At 42.2% G+C, this 18510-nt stretch overlaps 1 long non-coding RNA gene across 1 annotated transcript; it reads left to right on the forward strand.

Moving 5' to 3' along the window:
- The first annotated feature begins 4608 nt into the window (after positions 1-4608).
- Positions 4609-17252, forward strand: LOC125301966. The gene is made up of 3 exons (XR_007194817.1): positions 4609-4840; positions 6381-6520; positions 17214-17252. It is a non-coding gene; the product is annotated as an uncharacterized LOC125301966 (long non-coding RNA).
- The last annotated feature ends 1258 nt before the right edge of the window (positions 17253-18510 follow it).

Here is an 18510-nt window from a genome sequence, read left to right on the forward strand (position 1 = left end):
CTCAACCACTTAGCACAGATAAGTGCAGAGGACCCAGTACGATAATTGGATGCCGAAAAGACATCCCCAGCTAAACTGAATCGGTGACAATATGTATAGTGTAAAGACACTCTCAAAATTGTTTCACTTGGGTACAGGATTTTAAACATGGACATTAGTGCAGAATTTTGGACAAATGACATTGTGCTCTGTCTGACGGGAGGAAGCATTATTTCCAGAGTTTTGTCATACTCATACCAATTAGTGAGCATCAGGTCATGAGCAAGGCCATATAAGACCTCAAAGTGCTCAGATGTCACAACGGGATTGGTGCTGAAAACGCATTGAACCTCAAAATCAAAAGTCTCAGAGGAAAAAGGGGATGTCAGCTGGCTACCAGCAACCTGCCATTCAGTGAGCCACTTTCTCATTATATTAAGCTCGGTATCACGGTTATTGGTGTGGTACTGACCTAGTGTGCCATTAGCTCTTTCAAAGGAAAAACACCAAAAACCATGAACTGGCCCATAATCCTCAATGCAAGCTTTTAGGTGTAAATGAAGATGCATGTTCATGGTACACCATGACTTTCCGTATCGTTCCTGAAATGAGGTGCAGAACATCTTAAGGCATCTGTGTGCATCCTCAAGGTTCCTCTGACAGATTACACGGGAACACAACAATTGGGCTGCTGAAATGAACATTCTCCAAATGATGTAATCATTCTCAGGTATGATTCCCTTCAGTGCATAGGTGGAATAAACACAAACCCACAATTTCCACTGGGCTGCCGTGAAACCTTCAAAACCAGCATCAATTTTAGAGGGTAAACCAGAGTCAGTGCTGCTTGGCAGTTTCAGAGAATTTACTCTCTCCTGAAGGACTGCAAAGTTGTCTTTAGACAGGACCCCCTGCTCTTTCCATGCTTGCATGACCCTTTTTGCTGTGCCCTCTAATAGGTTGTGCATAGGGTCAATAACATGCATGTGGACTACATCAAAGTAGGGTAGGTCATGAAGACAACTGTACCTAGCCCCATATGTGCCTTCAATTCTGGCTCTTTCGGCTTTGTTTTTGGCCATCTTGGCTCTCTTGGCATACATGCAGTGTTCTGTGTTTGTTCGGGAGGGCCAATCTTCCTCAAAACCAGAGAAGTCTACCTTATTTTCTGCTGTCCTAGGAAACAACTTTGTACATTTACTGCAAGCTCTTGTGGCAAAGTGGCTGAGAAATCCCGCCACCTTCCTCGCTGCAGGAATGTCGCTGGCAATGCACATTAGAGCAGCATGGATTAGGAGCTGCCCGCCATTTCCGTTAGTGCAGTAGACCCCACCCCATAGTTTTTGCAGGTCGGCAACGAGAGGCTCTAAAAAAACGTTAATGTGGTGTGTTGGCTCCTTTGGTCCAGGGATGATGCCGACAACAATGATATTTTTGTATTTACATCTCTCTTCCCTTGGCAGATTCATAACTGTAAGATAAATAACTCCCACAGAATCATGGATGTCTTTGTACGGTTGAAACCAATCCACATTAAGCATAAGGCCAAGATTGCCAGATGCACTAAAAAAATGGCTGGCCTGCAACTACACCGAAATCTTTCCATACCTGGCCATCAAAAACGTCTGCATAGGTCCCTTCCGGGACAGTGCGAGATCTCCACTTTTCACAGGCGTCACTAAATTTGGGTCTATTCACTAAATCCTTAATGGATTGTATTATACTCCTGTAGCAGTACATCTTCTTAAGGTAAAGGTGCTCCTTTCCCCCCTTTCCCAAAACAGACCTCATCAAGATGGTGCCACATTTCTGCCTGAACTTTTTTTGATGGTGACTTGGAAAGGCTACATGGTAACAAGTGTTAGCAGTCCTCCTAATAATGTTGCCACGTTCATCTAACACAGTCTTGACTGCCTCATCCAAAGTGTAGACAGTTACACATAGGGCAGACTATATACTTTTGAAAGTCATCTTTATTAAAACCTGTGTGCTTTCTGACGAGGTACATCGATTTTGGGAAGAGATTGCCGAGGTGTCTGAGAGGTTCACTTTGGAACAGCATGCCTATTGCCTGAAGAAAGGCTTTTAGTACCCCTAAAAGTGAGACATGCCCTGTCTGAAACTGTAAAGAAACATTTCCATTTGGAAAGCATCATTAGAAGGAACACAATTACATTGTGTGTGCTTGAAGGCTCCATGGGGTCGCTAGCTTCTTCAAGCTACTCCCTGTCATAGTCACTGAGAATCTCTGGATCCTCATTTATAGACTGTGTAGAAGTAATAGAGTGCAGATTGCATGAAATGAATGTAGTTTAAATGTAATTGAATGTTTAACTGGAGAGTTTACAATACTTTTGGAGAACATAGTTTTATTCATCATGATTACAGATACAAATTAAATATGAAATCTAAATGTGTTTACCTGCTCATCCAAGGAGTCAGAGTCTGAGGGTAGGGATATGCTCATCTGAATAACACAGAACCGTAAATTAAAAAAAGAAATGACAATGCAACTGATCTCAGCTGATATTCGGTCTATAATGGAGTGGAATGGAAATTTCTAAGTGACCCCAAACTTTTGAATGGCAGTGCATGTTTTGATTACCATCATTAAAGTCTGAACGCTTGTAATGTTCACCTTTTCGTCTTCTATGATGTCTTCACTGTCACAACTCTGGTCTCCATGCTTACTTGTGTCCACCTAAAGCAGGAGTTTTGTACAGTAGCATTAAGTTATAACGCAGTGTTTCCCACAGAATTAATTTGTATTTGTGGTGGTAGGTGTATGGGGGGGGCGGATTTAATGATTTTCTCGACCAATAAGTTTGTTCTGACTGAAAATGAACAGAGAAGAATACCAACATTTTAGAGTGGCAGAGCCAGAGTCCAGACCTCAGTCCGTCAAAAAAGATAGTAGATATCACAAGAACCATTTTGAGATCTGTGAATGCAAATAAAGATCTTTCTATTGATTTAAAAAGGGTATGAATAATTTTGACATGCCGTTTTTCATAAAAATGTTAAAGATGAACACACTACTTTTTGATTCCATGTTTCTCTCACATTGTCTATCAACCTTTTGGCATGTGACGGTGTCATTTTCAGTCAGAACAAACATATTGGTCAAGAGAAAATCAACATTAAATCAATATTTGCCAGGGGGTATTAATCATTTTGTTCTTAACTGTAGCTGTAACATTATGGCTAACCTCAACAACACAAGTGTTCTAACACTATTCTATTCTAATTTAGTCCTATTTCAATAGTAGGCTACAGCATAGAAAATCATTTTTGTGGTGGTCAATTCTGATACTGTGGTGGGCTGCAACAAATTAGTCAATATATGGGAAACGCTGTAAAGCGTGAAATTCCAATTATTGTTGAATTGTAATAGCAATTGTTAATTGACAGCTGTGATATGAGTAATGTGAAGCCAATATTTTCACTTTATTGGGTGTTTAAGAAGGTATTCAGTAAATATTCTTGTAACATTTCATCTAGAATGTAAATTTGCTCTTGCTCATCTTGCTCTCTCTGCAGGTCTGTATTGACCTATTAGTGAGAAACAGTTCATTTTTAATCGGTTTAATCGGTTTGTGCCATTGTCAAAACTCACCTGAGGAACAGTGCCACTGGTCCGAGCGGTTTGCCTTGTGTTTAACTGTTTACGTGGAAGAAAGTCATTGATGAGGTCAGGTAGTTGTGACCTCATCAAGTGATTTGCAGGGTATGAGAACATTTCATGCAGTTTCCACATAAAATAGGCAAGGATACTTATTGACATTTGGGGGTGATCACACAGTGTATGTATGACTCACTACCAGTGGTGTAGTCTAGTCATATTTTCACCATTATCACATCCTATTAGTTTTGAACATCAAGGTAAATACATTTATTAAAACAACAAAAAAGGAAATGTTGATAGGTAGAACCAACTCACCCCTTCTGAAACATCCCTTCGATGCCTGTAGAAGGTGGATTTTGACACCAGGTCATCACAATGTTCACAGTAGTGAAGGTAGCCCAGTTTGGACATTGGATTATGTAATTTGGCGAAAGGTAAGGGACCGGGTTAATTTAAAGGTAAACTATGCAGTATTGGCAATTTCCTTACTGTTTTCTTGGTTTTTGCTTCTTTTTTGGTGGCTCTGTCATAACGAAAGTCTGAGAAATTCCATCGCTACCTTTTTCTAGCCGGTGCCTAGCGTGTATGTGTATTTGAATGCAGTAAAGCCATTCGTTACACTTGTTATACTTCCTGACACTGAGGCCGCCGGCCCACAGTTGCAAGGGTCGTTTTTCCGCTCACAGGCGCTAGGGGGAAGCGAGACTGCCACCATTCAACCCGAAAAAAGTCATATAACCATTCCAATGACTCTGAAGCTGTTAAATGAAGGTCAATTAAGCTAAAAAAAATTGCATAGTGTGCCTTTAAATTGCACTACTGATGCGTCTTCGTTTTTTACCCACTGATCTGAGATCTGAGCTTTAACCTTGCTTGCTGCTGTTGGAGAATCCCCGCCAGAACCTGCAGTGTCCAATCACATTAAATCGAATGTTGCGATTCTCATGAATGATTGGACCTCATCTGGCTCACTTATTTAAAATCGGGGATATAGATGAGTTAACGTTCTTTAACGTTCATTGCAGTCAGCAGATCAGACACGGACAGTAGGTTCCAAGCATAGACTGTATTTCCCACTATTTTCTATTTCAAGTTGTAGTAGCAGTTAAGTATAACCATGAACACTCCAAGGCGATCGCCAAATGAGGTTGCAAATGCTTGGCGAAGGAGTTCGTGACCACTTTCAGATGAGGAGGAACATGCTAGTATCAATACGAGCCTTCGTGACGTTTTGAGGTAAGTTGAAATAAGATAATTATTTGTATCCATCCAGATGTAGCTATACATAAGTATGTTTTTTTCTAGAAAGGTAAAGTGTGTTTGAATAAAACGCTTAGGTAAAAAAAAGAAGCTATCTAACTGATGCTAACGTGATGGTCTAAATTAGTGTTAACGTTAGCGCCTATCAATAACTTAGCTGTTAGCTAAATAGTTGCTACGTTAGCTACCGGCAGAGACGGTTGAGAAATTTTGGGCGCGCGTTAATTTTAGTTAGCTGCTACATAGCTAGTAGCTAGTGTGACACTAGTGTAACGTTTATGTAGGGTGATTGGCATATGATGTGATTGAGTAACGTTAGCACTAGAGCTAGTTGCATTGGGACTGGTGTGTGTTGGGTTGTCAATGTCTAAGGTTGCTCCAAAGTACGGTGGAGATAGATTATTAGATTATTGTTCTGCCCCTCTTTCGCAAAAAAATTGTAACGTTAATGTTAGGCCTAACATTTTGTGCCGTTATTCCCAGGCGCGGGGCGTTTTTTCCCGGTGCTCTGTCAAGTTGTGCTAACGTTACCTTGTCCAAATGAGCTAGAAGCTAGAACCGTAGCGCAAATTAATAGTATTTTGAATCACCGCAGTTTGAATCACACAACCACTAGTAGCTAGTCTGCACAGGATGGATTTAAAAAAGTCTTAAATTGTCTGGGATGTCTCGAATTTTTGAAAGGAGGTATTAAATTTGCGTATGGGAAAGTCAGTGAGCGAGCGAGTGAAATGTCTTCATTCGGTTTTTCGTGTATTAAAATCGCAATTGTATAAGTGACTTATAAGGCTACTGGAGGAAGTGTAATGGTTGCAGAGTGAAGATGTTTTTTACGGGTGTGGTTAAAGCTGTGAAAACGGTAATAATATGTACAAATATGCCTGACGTTTTCGTGGTGTAGCCGAGGCCTGAGACATATGCAGGTAGCCTACTTGAGTGGTAGAATGAGCGGGAGAAATAGTTGGTAAGCCAGTTAGTGATAGGGTGGCCATACGTTCGAATTTAGGCAGGACATAGCCTATGGATTTTAAAAGCCCTGTCCGGCGCAGCCTCAAGCCGGACGCTCATTTGTCCTTTTTGGAGTTGCGCTGGGCATCATGGTTTCACAAACTATAGACGCGAAGACTGCTGGTCAAATTATGCGCAGTGCTTCTGTCACTCGTCTGATAATTTGCTGCGAAAGAAGGAACCACGGACTGACAAAAAGAAAACAAATGCTTTCGCAATCAGAAGAAAATATTGTACATGTTAAGTTGATCTGTTTGCATCTTTCTTATTTTACTATTTAGATGTCTTGAAAAGGTCTTAAAAAGTCTTTAAATTTGCATTTGGAAAATGTACAGATACCCTGTAGAGTAGTAGAAGAGCCTATTGGCATGTTTAGTTAAGATAATTAAGCCCTTGAAATGTAAGGTTTATATTAAAATATTTACTGACTGCCATTGTCAGGTGCTGTGGCATTCTGTTTCAGAAAATATGCACTAAAATGCTCATGTGTCTCTTTTTCTTGATGCAGGGCAATGGGTGACATCAGGAGTTCGATTGATGATTTGAGAGGTGACCTAAAACAACTCCAGGACACTGTGACTGGAATGGGACAGCAGCCCTCCTCCAGCACCAACAACAAAGTGCCACATGAACATGAAGTATTTCATTGTATGTTTTAAAAGACCACGCCACCATTTTTTAAAAATGGACTTATTCACTGTTTCTCCAATAGCTTTACTAAGTGGGTAAAAGCTTTTCTGCCATTGCATGTATTACCGCAGACCAATACAAACTCGCTAACCTAGCTCAGCATAGTTTATTGATTTAAGTATCCTGATGCCCTCAATCTGTCAGGTCAATTTTGAGCTTTCTTGTAATTTTACTTGTGAGCTGTGTAGTCACAATATGTGCAAGTGGTAATGCTTACTTGGAACTATATTCTTCTGATTGCTGTCTGGGTGCAGTAATATCACAAAGCACCCAGGAACCACTTTGAAACTTCAAAAATCTTCAGAAAGACTGCTCTACTTTGTAACTGCACTCAAAAGAGTATAGTTTCAAGTAAGTATATGCCTAGAAAGCACCAGGTGTCAATTTTCATTGACTTTTGTCTCGACGTCCCGGGGACCATAAAAAATGCTTCCGGGACACAATAGAATGATGTCTGGGACAACTCTGGGACAGTAGAAAAAATGGCAAAGCAAATTTCAAAATAGGTACTTTTTTCCTAAACTGTTCACATGGGAATCTAAACGTATTTTTCTCGTCTGAATATAATGATACAACATTTGACCTGGCGTAACAGGGCAGCTGGCAAAAGCAGCATCAGCCAGCTGATCTGTAAAGGAGTGGTTTTGTACACGCAGCACTGTTTAGGCTACTGCTCTTCAAATCACGGTAGGCTACAATGTTATTTTTGGTACAAATATAGTAAGATGCCCAAATGGGCTGGGTGCTTGCGTAGGAATCCGCCATTTAATTGGTTAAATGAATATTCAGTGACTCATAGGCCGACACAAAAATAGGGCACGGGCGGTAGGCCTAATGGGTCACTTTCCGATATAGAGGTTAACTTACCTAACTAGCAGGCAGGTAAATGGCATTTGTTTTCATGACCGACGAGATGACAGTCGTCTCTGACTAAAACGCTGCGTGTTTTCTGTCATGCTGAGCTAAATAGCCTACTGCAACTGTGATTTGACAAAACGATAGTGTTGCAAAGTAGCCTATAACAATGATAACAGTTATTTAAGTTAGCATTTGACATTTCGCTGTGGCAGTTCTAAGGCTAGGGGTGTCCAAACTGTGGCCCGCCACGCACTTGAATCCGGCCCGCCGAGCATTTATTAGTTTATCATAGGCCGCTCGCTATTTTATCCAGCAATAGACAACGTTGTGGTTAACTTTAGGCTACTGCAAACTGCTTTACACTCTTCTTACAGAACGTTTACAATGTCAAAACAGCTTGTTTCATCGGGATAGTTGCAGCAGATCTAACTACGTTTTGCTACTTCATTTAATTGGGAACGCATTTGAGTGTGCACAAGATTGTGAGAGCACGGCAGGAGAGTAGCCTATCTGACAGCTCAAAACGATGGACAATGAGAATGTCTAGTGCAACCTCAAAAAAGAGCCAAAAGCGCAATCTCTGAAAATGAGTGTTGTGTGAAACAGCAGATGATTAATGTTAATAAAATGGTGTTTAATAAATTGTTCAGAACTGACATGGTGGACCAGAACAAGTTAATTCTGACTTAAATTCTTAACTTGTCAGTTAATTCTGACGAGCTAATTAACTTAACTTAAGAGGAGAGATGGACTTCTCTGCATAGTCTGTCTGCCTCTTCACCCCCTCCATGTTTGGATACTGTCTGTCCACTAGCCACTTTTACCACTGTCTTTTTGACTCACTGTTTGCGTGCTATATTAGCACATTAGCACATATTCATAACCCCTCCCTCCATGCCACAGCCGAACTGTGGCCACACTTATACCTTTTCTTAAAATAGTTAGATATAGGCTATAGATATATAGACTTTACTTTTATTTCTGCATTGTTGCACTGTTGGACTTACTCATTTGCACACCATTAGTGTTCTTCAAATGTCTAATTGCCCCAGAATTTCAAAAAGTTTTCAGGTGTACTCTTTTAGGAAAGCCCTTCATTTTATTGTCAAATGTATGCTTGGAGTTTTTCTTGTGTGTTTGCCAGCACACATTTTCACCATTATTTAGGATTGGCAGTGGCTCAGTGGGCTAATGCCTTGTACTGATGTTTCTTAGGTTGAGTGTTCGAATCCCCGTTAGAGCTTTAGGATTTGTCATTTGAGATTCACACCATTGAACAGCACCTGAATGACATCAGCCAATCAACATTCACTCTCATCAGTTGCCAAGAATAAGAATGCCGGGACTCACTATTACATTTAGGGGAACTTCTTTGTTTACTATTTTTCCTTCATCATTACGTCTATCATATTTATATTTCATCCATTAGTGTTCATCTTTACAAATGTCTAATTGCCCCAGAATTTCAAAAAGTTTTCAGGTGTACTCTTTTAGGAAAGCCCTTCATTTTATTGTCAAATGTATGCTTGGAGTTTTTCTTGTTGTGTGTTTACCCATACACATTTTCACCCTGTGAATGTGACTGGCCAACATTAGCATACTAGAATAGATTGCTGTTGGGTTGTGGAGGTTAGCACACTATAACATTACAGCTACTTGTCAATATGGACTTGTAGTGCAAGGCAAGTATAACTGTATAATTATAGGCTGCAGGGCTTCAAATTCATTTTTCAAAATGGGGGGGAATTCCCCCCTTAGGTTATTCATGTAGGGGGGATTTACACAATTTGGGGGTCGATTCTGATATCAAGTCAAGAATTGCGATTTCAATACTTCGATACTTTTTTTAAAAAAGTGTTTGATTTTGGGGCCCCCACCACCCTGACGTCATCAGTAATATATACTGTAGTGGGATCATTCACAACAGTGGACATCCTAGATTCTGCTTGACTCTCTCCACACACACAAACACACACTGAAAATGATAGCTTATGTGATATGTTTCTATCATATATTTTTGAATTCATATAGAGTGTATTTATTTAATAATGCATTTAGCATTTTACTAGTAATTACTAGTAGCTAAACATATTTAGTAATTTGAATGCCTCATATTGACGTTTAACCTATAACACTTAGGCATATCTTTAATGTGGTGTGTAGGTCCAATTGAGTGCACATTGCTGATGAGTAAGTAGGTGTAATTGAGTGCCTGTCACTTTAAGAAAATAATGGAGAGTAATTCTATGGAGTAATTAGCCCGCCTTCAACCCGACGGGGTTTTAGGCTATAGTCGCTAGTGAATAAAAGTTGTGCGGTATGTGTATGCAAATTATTATGTTTTCTATGTCATTAGATACAATAAATGTTCAAAAAACTAACATGTCGAAGACAATCTTTCTGGGATCAAGTGTTGACGTGACCTGAGCTAGCAGGATCGTTACCAATGAGCTCTTTTCCAGATGTAAAAGTTTGCCATGGTAGCGTAGCCTATTTGGCGTAAGCGCAAAGTGGTTCTCTCTCTCTCTCTCTCTCTCTCTCGTGTGTGTGTCGTCTGCATGAGGCTATGTTCAATTCAACTCGCCACTTAATGATTAGGCTATATTAACGCCATCAGACAGGCTGTAAAAGTGTATGCGGAATTTCTCGCATTATGATGGCTAGAGTTGCGGGACTTGAACAAATTATCATAATACCATAATCCAAGAGTGAAATTTCAGCCCTGGGCTGTTTATCTTATTGACTCCGACACAGCTGTAGCCTATAATTATTTGTTATTCTTATAATATTTGTCATTTTTTATACATATTTAGTCGGCTCTTCCACTTGACAGAACAACTCTACTGCAACTGCAAATACAGTATTTGCACTAGTATTTTATTGACTGTCTATGCACAATTTGGACAAAATTTTGCTGCTCTTATTTTTCATTATTATATGTGCCCTCTTATTTACTTATTTACTTACTTTTTGTTTACTTGAATGTTATGTTTGTTCTTGCGGACTTAAAATTGGTCAAATATGTCTTGTCTTCACCGTGGGATAGTGAGAAACGTAATTTCGATCTCTTTGTATGTCTGGAACATGTGAAGAAATTGACAATAAAGCTGACTTTGACTTTGACTATATCGGTTAAGGATGTCACGCATGAAACAATGCTGCAGAAACACGAAAATACGACTTTGAGTTTAGTAGGCTATACTTTTCAGTTCCTGTTTATCTATTGCACGATGGGTAATTTACAGGAATCGTGTTGCAGTCTTGTAAATAGTGACCCTGCAAGGTCCCTAGTCATTGCAAAATCATAGTCTGTGACTTAAAACTACTATTTGTCTTTAGATGTGAGAGGGTCTGAGACTGAAGTCTTTCAAAAATCTTTTCCAAATCTTTGCAAATCTTTCCAATGTCTGTCAGTGTAAGGAGGGCTTGAGGTGAAAGTGCTGTGGAGAAATTGCAGGATTGTTTGGCTCTGCCACCTAACCACACCCAGTTTACCTGCTGGGAAACCCTGTAGCTCCGGAGCAGGGGCTCAGACCAGGATAAATTGTTTGCTCGCCCTCAGTTCACTCTTTTGTTCATCTCAACCCAGCACTCCAGTGTGTCCTGCTCTGTGTGCGTCTTTGAGTTAACGTAAGTCATCACTTTAATGACCCTCACTATGACTTTTGTGATGTTTATCAGTTTGTAGAGTAGCTCTGCCATCATGTGTAAAGTTAAGGTCTTTGTTTCTTGGTTTGGTGTGTTGGAGTCCCATGTGAGAGATGATTAGGTGATGTTGGTTGACTTGGGATGTCAAGTATTGTTTAGTTGTACCTTATATAGCCATAACCCCCTAACTCCACTTGAACACTTTTTGAGAAAAAGGACATTTATCAGGCCTTTGTATTTAAGTAGAGAAACTTAGATTTATTTAAAATCACAAGGATATTAGTTAGGGAAAACACTGCACTGTGTAAAGTTCACAAATGTTACTTCAGCCAAATTACTGTTTTTAACAAATATTTTCTTTCTTTGGCGTCAAAACCAGCTAAATCCATTAGTGCTTTGTGTGCAAAACCCTCTAAATCCATTTTTTCCATACAGACATGGGTAAGTGTTACAAAACCACCAAAGATACAACTGGAAACATTGAAAATTATTATGCCATGCATATGGGGTGGTTATAATAGTGCTGGTGTTGTGGTTGGCACATTCATATCTAATGTAATGGACCCATGATCATCAGATTATCGCACCATATTGTAGCCAATACCCAAAGAAAAACCAACACTCATCTTCATAAATGAAGGCAGAGTCATGTCAACATTTAAGAAATTAGAAATCCACACTGTTTAAACAACGCCAATAGGTTTATTTTCTTCACATCTGCAGACTTTATGCTTTCCAAGCAAATGATACAAAGTACTAAATCAAATAAGATTTTCATGTTTACATCAAGTTTTTTTAATTGCACTTCAGTATTATTTCAATGAATTTTAACACAAATACATGCAACAAGCAATGTTCTGCCAAGAAGTATAAATAAATAATGTAGCAGGGCAAGAATGAACCGAAGGCAGGAATGAAGTGAAAACCCGACAACGCGGGTGTGTATTTTCTGTTCAACACTGTGGTAGCTTGGTGGGTGAAAGTGAAGACCCCTCGTCGTGGTCCGGTGCGGGGGGAGAAGGTTCTTGGGGAAATCAGCCAGGCAGGCAAGGTGCAGATGAGGGGCTCACCACTGTGGAGAGGAAGGGAGGCTGGAGGTCACCACTGTACACCAGCTTCGGCCAGTCGGGGCTCCAGTCGTCCGTGGGTCGTCTTTTGTTTAGGCGCCTTCTGTGGAAAACGGATATGGGAGTGAGGGTTAGAAAATCCAGAACTCACATCTCCTCGACGGCGCTGCTCCTTTTGTGCTTGGACAAACGAGGTCTGATGCGATGCAGGTGGCGATGATTGGCTGCCAGCCGTGCCTCGTTGAAGCCGTTTGCGTTGGCCATGTGCTTCTGTTGACAAACCCCGTGTTTTTAGCCGTGCATGCCCACCAGAGGGTGCTGAAGCGACTCTTGGTGGTGTGTGGCCGGCATGACACCGACTTGAGGGCCGTCTGGTCACATTCCCCCCCCAGGTGTCGAGCCGGGGTGAAGAGAGGCTCTATAAGGAGAAGAGGCAGCAGGTGAGATTGAAAAGGAACACTTCCGGCAAGCAGAGGCAGCCCACCCTGACCAGCACCGAGATAATCCATCAGCATTGGCATTGGCAGTACCCGGGCAAGAAATTTACAGTTTGCAGAGGGTATCAGCACCAGTACTCGGTCACCAGTCTTGAACTCCCGGGGCTGTGCTGGGCGATTGTAGGTTTGCTGTTGGGCACGTTGGGCTTCCTCCATATGGGCACGCACCAGTGGCATCACCTTCTCAATACGTTCTTGCATCTGCTGGACATGTTCAATGGTGGTTCTGAACGGTGATGGTCATTGCTCCCAGGCTTCCCGAGCTACATCCAGGAGACCTCTAGGCTGTCTGCCGAACAGCAACTCAACGGGGCTGAATCCCGTCGATGCCTGGGGAACTTCACGTATGGCAAAAAGAACGTATGGGATGAGAAGGTCCCAGTTGCGTCCATCTTCATCCACCACCCTTCAGAGCATTCTCTTCAACGTCTGGTTAAATCGTTCCACAAGCCCGTCTGTTTGGGGATGATAAACTGAGGTGTGGAGGTGATGAACCTTGAGTAGACCACAGAGAGCTTGCGTTATCTTGGACATGAAGGGAGTACCATTGTCAGTCAGGATGTCCTTCGGAATGCCCACCCTAGTGAACAACAGGAACAGCTCGTCGCGATGCTCTTTGCATTGGCCTTCCGCAGGGGTATGGCTTCTGGGTACCGGGTGGCGTAGTCCACGATGACCAGGATGTGCTCGTGTCCTCGTCCTGACCTTGGGAGTGGGCCGACCAGATCCATGCCAATCCGTTCAAAGGGCACATCAATGATGGGAAGAGGGATGAGTGGGCTTGGAGGTGGGTGGCGAGGTGAGGTGCGTTGACAGGTGGGGCAACGTTGGCAGAAATTCCTCACCTCCGCAGTCAGCCCTGGCCAGTGGAAGCGGTCCCGGATCCTGGCTTCTGTATTCTGGGCGCCGAGATGTCCAGCCATCGGATGGGTGTTGGGCCAGAGACAGGACGACCTCGATCTTTGTCCTGGGTACGACCAGTAGATCACGGTGGACCCCTCGGCGGATGGACCTGTAGTACAGTAGGCCCTTGTGCACCTTGAAGTACTGATCTGGAAGGGGAGCCCTAATCCGAGGTCAAACGAGGTCTGATGCGATGCAGGTGTGGGTGGCGATGATTGGCTGCCAGCCGTGCCTTGTTGAAGCCGTTTGCGTTGGCCATGTGCTTCTGTTGACAAACCCCGTGTTTTTAGCCGTGCATGCCCACCAGAGGGTGCTGAAGCGACTCTTGGTGGTGTGTGGCCGGCATGACACCGACTTGAGGGCCGTCTGGTCACATTAAATATATAAATAAATTAATTTAATTTACATTATGAACAAAAGATTGTTTGAGACGACAAACCTGTTTTAGGTGTGTGTGTGTGTGTGTGCCATTATGAGTTTGTGCCTGTACTTGTGTGTCTGTGTAAACAGACATGCATACATTTTTGTCATTATCGTGACTTATGTGTGTATGTGTTTGTGTCTGCCTAAGAGTGCATTGACTTAAGTGTGTGTGTGTGCGCGCACGTGTGTGTATGTGTGTGAGTGAGAGAGAGCAAGAGAGCATGCATGTATTTGTGTGTGTGGGTGAAAGAGAGAGAGAGATTACTCATCCTCCAGATCTTGTTCAATGTCCCCGTCACCTGCACTTGACAACACCTCTTCATAAAATGCCTGCACAGCTGAAGGCACTCCCAAGTCATGCAGTAACTTCATCACATCCCTCTTCTTCGCCAACTTCACACAGTTGACATCTGGTAGAGGAGCCGGCGTAAAGTCAAGCCACCTCTTCCCTCTTCTCAGCATGGAATGACGAGTAAAATCCCCAGAAAATGAAGGCTTACAATCCAGCCTATCCCCACAGATCTGAATGACTCTGGCCTCGCTAATTTTGAAGGATCGTTGCTGGGTGGAGAAGGCAGCGGCTTCTTTCTTGAAGTCATAGCACTGCCAATCTCTCCCATACTGATGGACAGTGCCATGCCTGTGAAGGATGGATGCATACTCGTCTGGCAGCAGAATGGTGGCCTGCTTTCTTATGTGCTGTTCGATCCTGCCAAACACCCTGTCGGCTGGCAGGAAGCTGTGTCCTCAGACCGGAAAGAAATAGTTTATGGTGAGGTGGGGAAACAACTGTGAATGGAGGGCAAACAGCATAGACAGCACATTGATGTTTTTGTTTTGGCCATAGCAGGAGTCGGAGAAGAGGCGGAGGCACTGACACAGGGAGAGGTTGTCTGCAGCTACAGCTGTGAAGTAGTGTTGCAGGGCTGAGGCAATCATGTTGCTGTCCTTTGAGTTTTCATACTCCAGCCAGGTGTAGAGGTGGATGTCGTGTCTGCTTTGCGATTCTCCTCTGCCATGGTGACGCACCACTCCAAAGACATAGAAGTAGAGCTGTCTGGAGTAGTATGTCTGACCTATGGCAGACTTCAGCAGGACAAGGTTCTCCATGACATCAAAACACACAGTGAAAGAATCACCCACATCATTTAAAAGGTTGTAAAACTGACGGGCGCGTTGGCGATGGAGGGAGTACAGGAGGATTTTTTCACGCTTCTGTTCATCTGTTAACGTAGGGTCATTCATCTCCATCCGGGACCTCACGCATGTGGAGCACAGATCCTTGGCCGGGTGTCCGAAGGCCAAGTTGAAATCATACATGAAAATGCTCCAATACAGTGAGTATGTAACTTGGAGATGATTCTGTTCCAAAAAAAGCGAGGCATTTTTGCAACACTTAGGTCACTAGGCAGATACTTTCTGCCTGGAGCGCCAGGCCGGGCGTAATGGCTTGCTCTGCAGTCAAAGGACTTGATGTGTCCTCTGATGACCTCCTTCTTGGCTGTTACGTCATCATTTGGTCTTGAGCCTCTTTTTTCTGGGCGCGTCATGCCAGTTTGTCTTTCTTGACACCTATAATGACAATAAATGGGAGAGAGAGTTGAGAATTAAAAAAAAGAAGCTGACTGGCTGTTCATTCTTACTGTGAAAAATCAGGAGGAATTGGAAGAAAAGTTTTTCTTCATTCATTCATTCATGCAAATTATGTCATAATATTTCAAATCACATGCTTTGTCTTTTTTCCCCATTTTTATAAGTATACAATGAATGCACAAGATAAATAACATGCCTTGATTATTGACAGTTTTAAATGTACTGTTTTCTTTTATTTCATAATGGTGATGTGTATGCAAGGTTATGGTGGGATGGGTGAGTGTGAGTGTCACTGAATAATGATACTGTCTCCCATCTTATTATTAGCCTACTCTTTTGCTAAGGTGTGCTTATCTGCAGTGTTTCCCATACATTGACTCATTTGTGGCAGCCCACCACAATATCAACATTGACCACCACACAATGATTTTCCAGGTTGTGCTAAATTGTGCTTAAATCTGGTTAGCATCATAACCACGCTGTGCTAATTTGCGAAAAACTGTTGCATTCAAGTTAATTCTGCAAACCTAACACCACAAATAGAATTCAATTCTGTGGGAAACACTGTATCTGTCATCAAAAACGACATATCATTACTGTAGGCTGTAGCCTAAATACAGGCTAGTAGCCATAGGGAATAGCAAAGCCTCGACTCACATCATAAAGATACATCAGTTTGAGTTGGACTAACAACATGATCAGGGCTCTCTCTCTCTGTGTGTGTGTGCGTGCAACAGACAGCACAAACTCGTGAAGGAAGACACTGTGTTGACTTACAGAAAATGCTGAGGAAAGACGCCTGGCAGACAGGAACCCTTGTTTTGTCCTCCTTTAAAACGGAGTATTTGATGGTCACGTCCCTCTGTCGTTGTCTCGTCCCCTCGTCAACCTCCCTCCTCCGTTTAACAGGCATGATGTCCATGTGGGACAGAAGTATGGCATCCTGTGCCACCTTGTCTTTGGCTGTGTACAGCTGTTTTTTGAAGTAAGCAAGGTCGATCGCTGTTAAGTTTGCCGCGGTGCACATCAGTCGGTTATGGTTGCAGGCTATTGCATTTTCGGCGTTTTTGCCACTATATTGCTGTATTTTCGCTAAATACCGACCATTATTTTCTACAACACAGCGTTTCCTCCGCCCATTCACTGTCTGGAGGACAGGCTCACTCATTCCATCGTGATCAATGTCAGTATTAGGCCTCCAAGTAGCTGCCATTTCACAGAAACTCACTGGATAAAGTTAGCTTTCCTGAGAAGACTTTGGCTGCGGCTGCGTCTTTGTTTACAAGTGTTATCGCACATGAAGCGAGTCCAGGTCACGTTCTGATTGGTTGTTGAAAGTAGGGGCTTTTGCTGTTAAAGTGAAGTGGCGTTTAGCGGGTTTTGATTTTAAACAGATATTTTTAGACATGGCGGGGAGCGGTTTTTATTAAAAAAAAATTACAAAAACATTTCATTTACATATTCTAGATTTAGACAGGATTCCCACAATATCATTAACTCAGTTTTCAAAAAAATGGCATTTAGGGGGTTTTGCATCTGAACTCTTCATATGATCAGTTTATTGTTCAAATGTCAATTGGTTTGTTTGTGAGTTGGGATCTGTACTGATTTACCCCATTTCACTGATTACTTCATTTTCTGTTTGTTTCCTCTTTGATGCAGCACACATACAAGTAAAGAACAAAAGAACAGATGAATTGAAACTCAAATAAAGTTCACTTGTGTTGCACCGGAACCTGCCATCTCCGTGTCATCACTCCATACTATTCTGACCTTCTGACCGAGGCTCTGCCTGCTCGCCACACACTCACTCTACCTCGACCCACATCGCCCCCTACAGTTCCTTCAGTTGGGTTGTGGAGGTTAGCACACTATTACGTTACAGCTACTTGTCAGGACTTGTCGTGCAAGGCAAGTATAACTGCATAATTATAGGCTGTTCATCTTACTGACTCCAACACAGAACCCACCCCCACCCCCCTTCACCTACCATCACAAATACAATTCCATTCTGTGGGAAACACTGCCTTCCATTATCAGACCCTTCATCTTATCCATGACAAATGCATAGTCCTGTAGAATAGAGTATTGTTAGAATACTATTGAGTTGTGGAGATTAAGCACTAGAATACTACTGTTAGAATACTGTTGGGTTGTGGAGGTTAGCACACTAGAATAGGGTATTGTTAGAATACTATTGGGTTGTGGAGATTAGCACACTATAACGTTACAGCACAGGGTAATCCTAATTTTATGGATCAAATTTATTCCAATCCAAATCAAAAGTTTTGAACAACACAAAGTGAAGGTTTATTCAGATCAAAACCAAGAATAGATTATGTGATCTAATCCAACTTCAGGATCCTTGTTTCCCTTTGAACAACCCATTTTCAAGATTTGATCCAATCCGATAGCCGAAATCCGGTAACTGAAATCCGATAACCAAAATCCGATCACGTTTCTTTTGAACAATTGGGCCCAAACAATCAAAGCATATGTAAACTAAAAAGCTATGCTACCTCATGTTCATTTTGCCCGGACCCCGTTAATCACCGCTTGCGGTTATATTTGTTCTTAAGTTTTATTTTTCCCGTCTCCCTAATTTTTTGTCAGCTCTAGCGCCTAAGCCCTTTGAGACAGAGACACTGTTCCAACTTTAAAACGTCCGTCAGTACGGTGTAAGTTGCTCTGAAGATGACGCCAGGTGGGCGTTAAATCGTCGCCATATTGGATTGAACGGAAAGCAAAACTAAATTTTCACAGGTCACAAATTTGGTCCGAATGCCACGAAACTCGACGTACATTATCCTTGGACCAAGCCTCACAAAAGTTACCAGAAGGATTTTTGATTTTCGAAAAGCGTTTGCCCGTCACAGCCAAACGAAAGGCGTAAAGTTCAAACAGGAAGTCGCCCATATCTCAGGAACACCATCACATATCGATACAAAAATTTTGTATG

Source organism: Alosa alosa, chromosome 10, assembly GCF_017589495.1.
Source record: "Alosa alosa isolate M-15738 ecotype Scorff River chromosome 10, AALO_Geno_1.1, whole genome shotgun sequence".
In the NCBI taxonomy this organism is placed as follows: Eukaryota; Metazoa; Chordata; class Actinopteri; order Clupeiformes; family Clupeidae; genus Alosa; species Alosa alosa.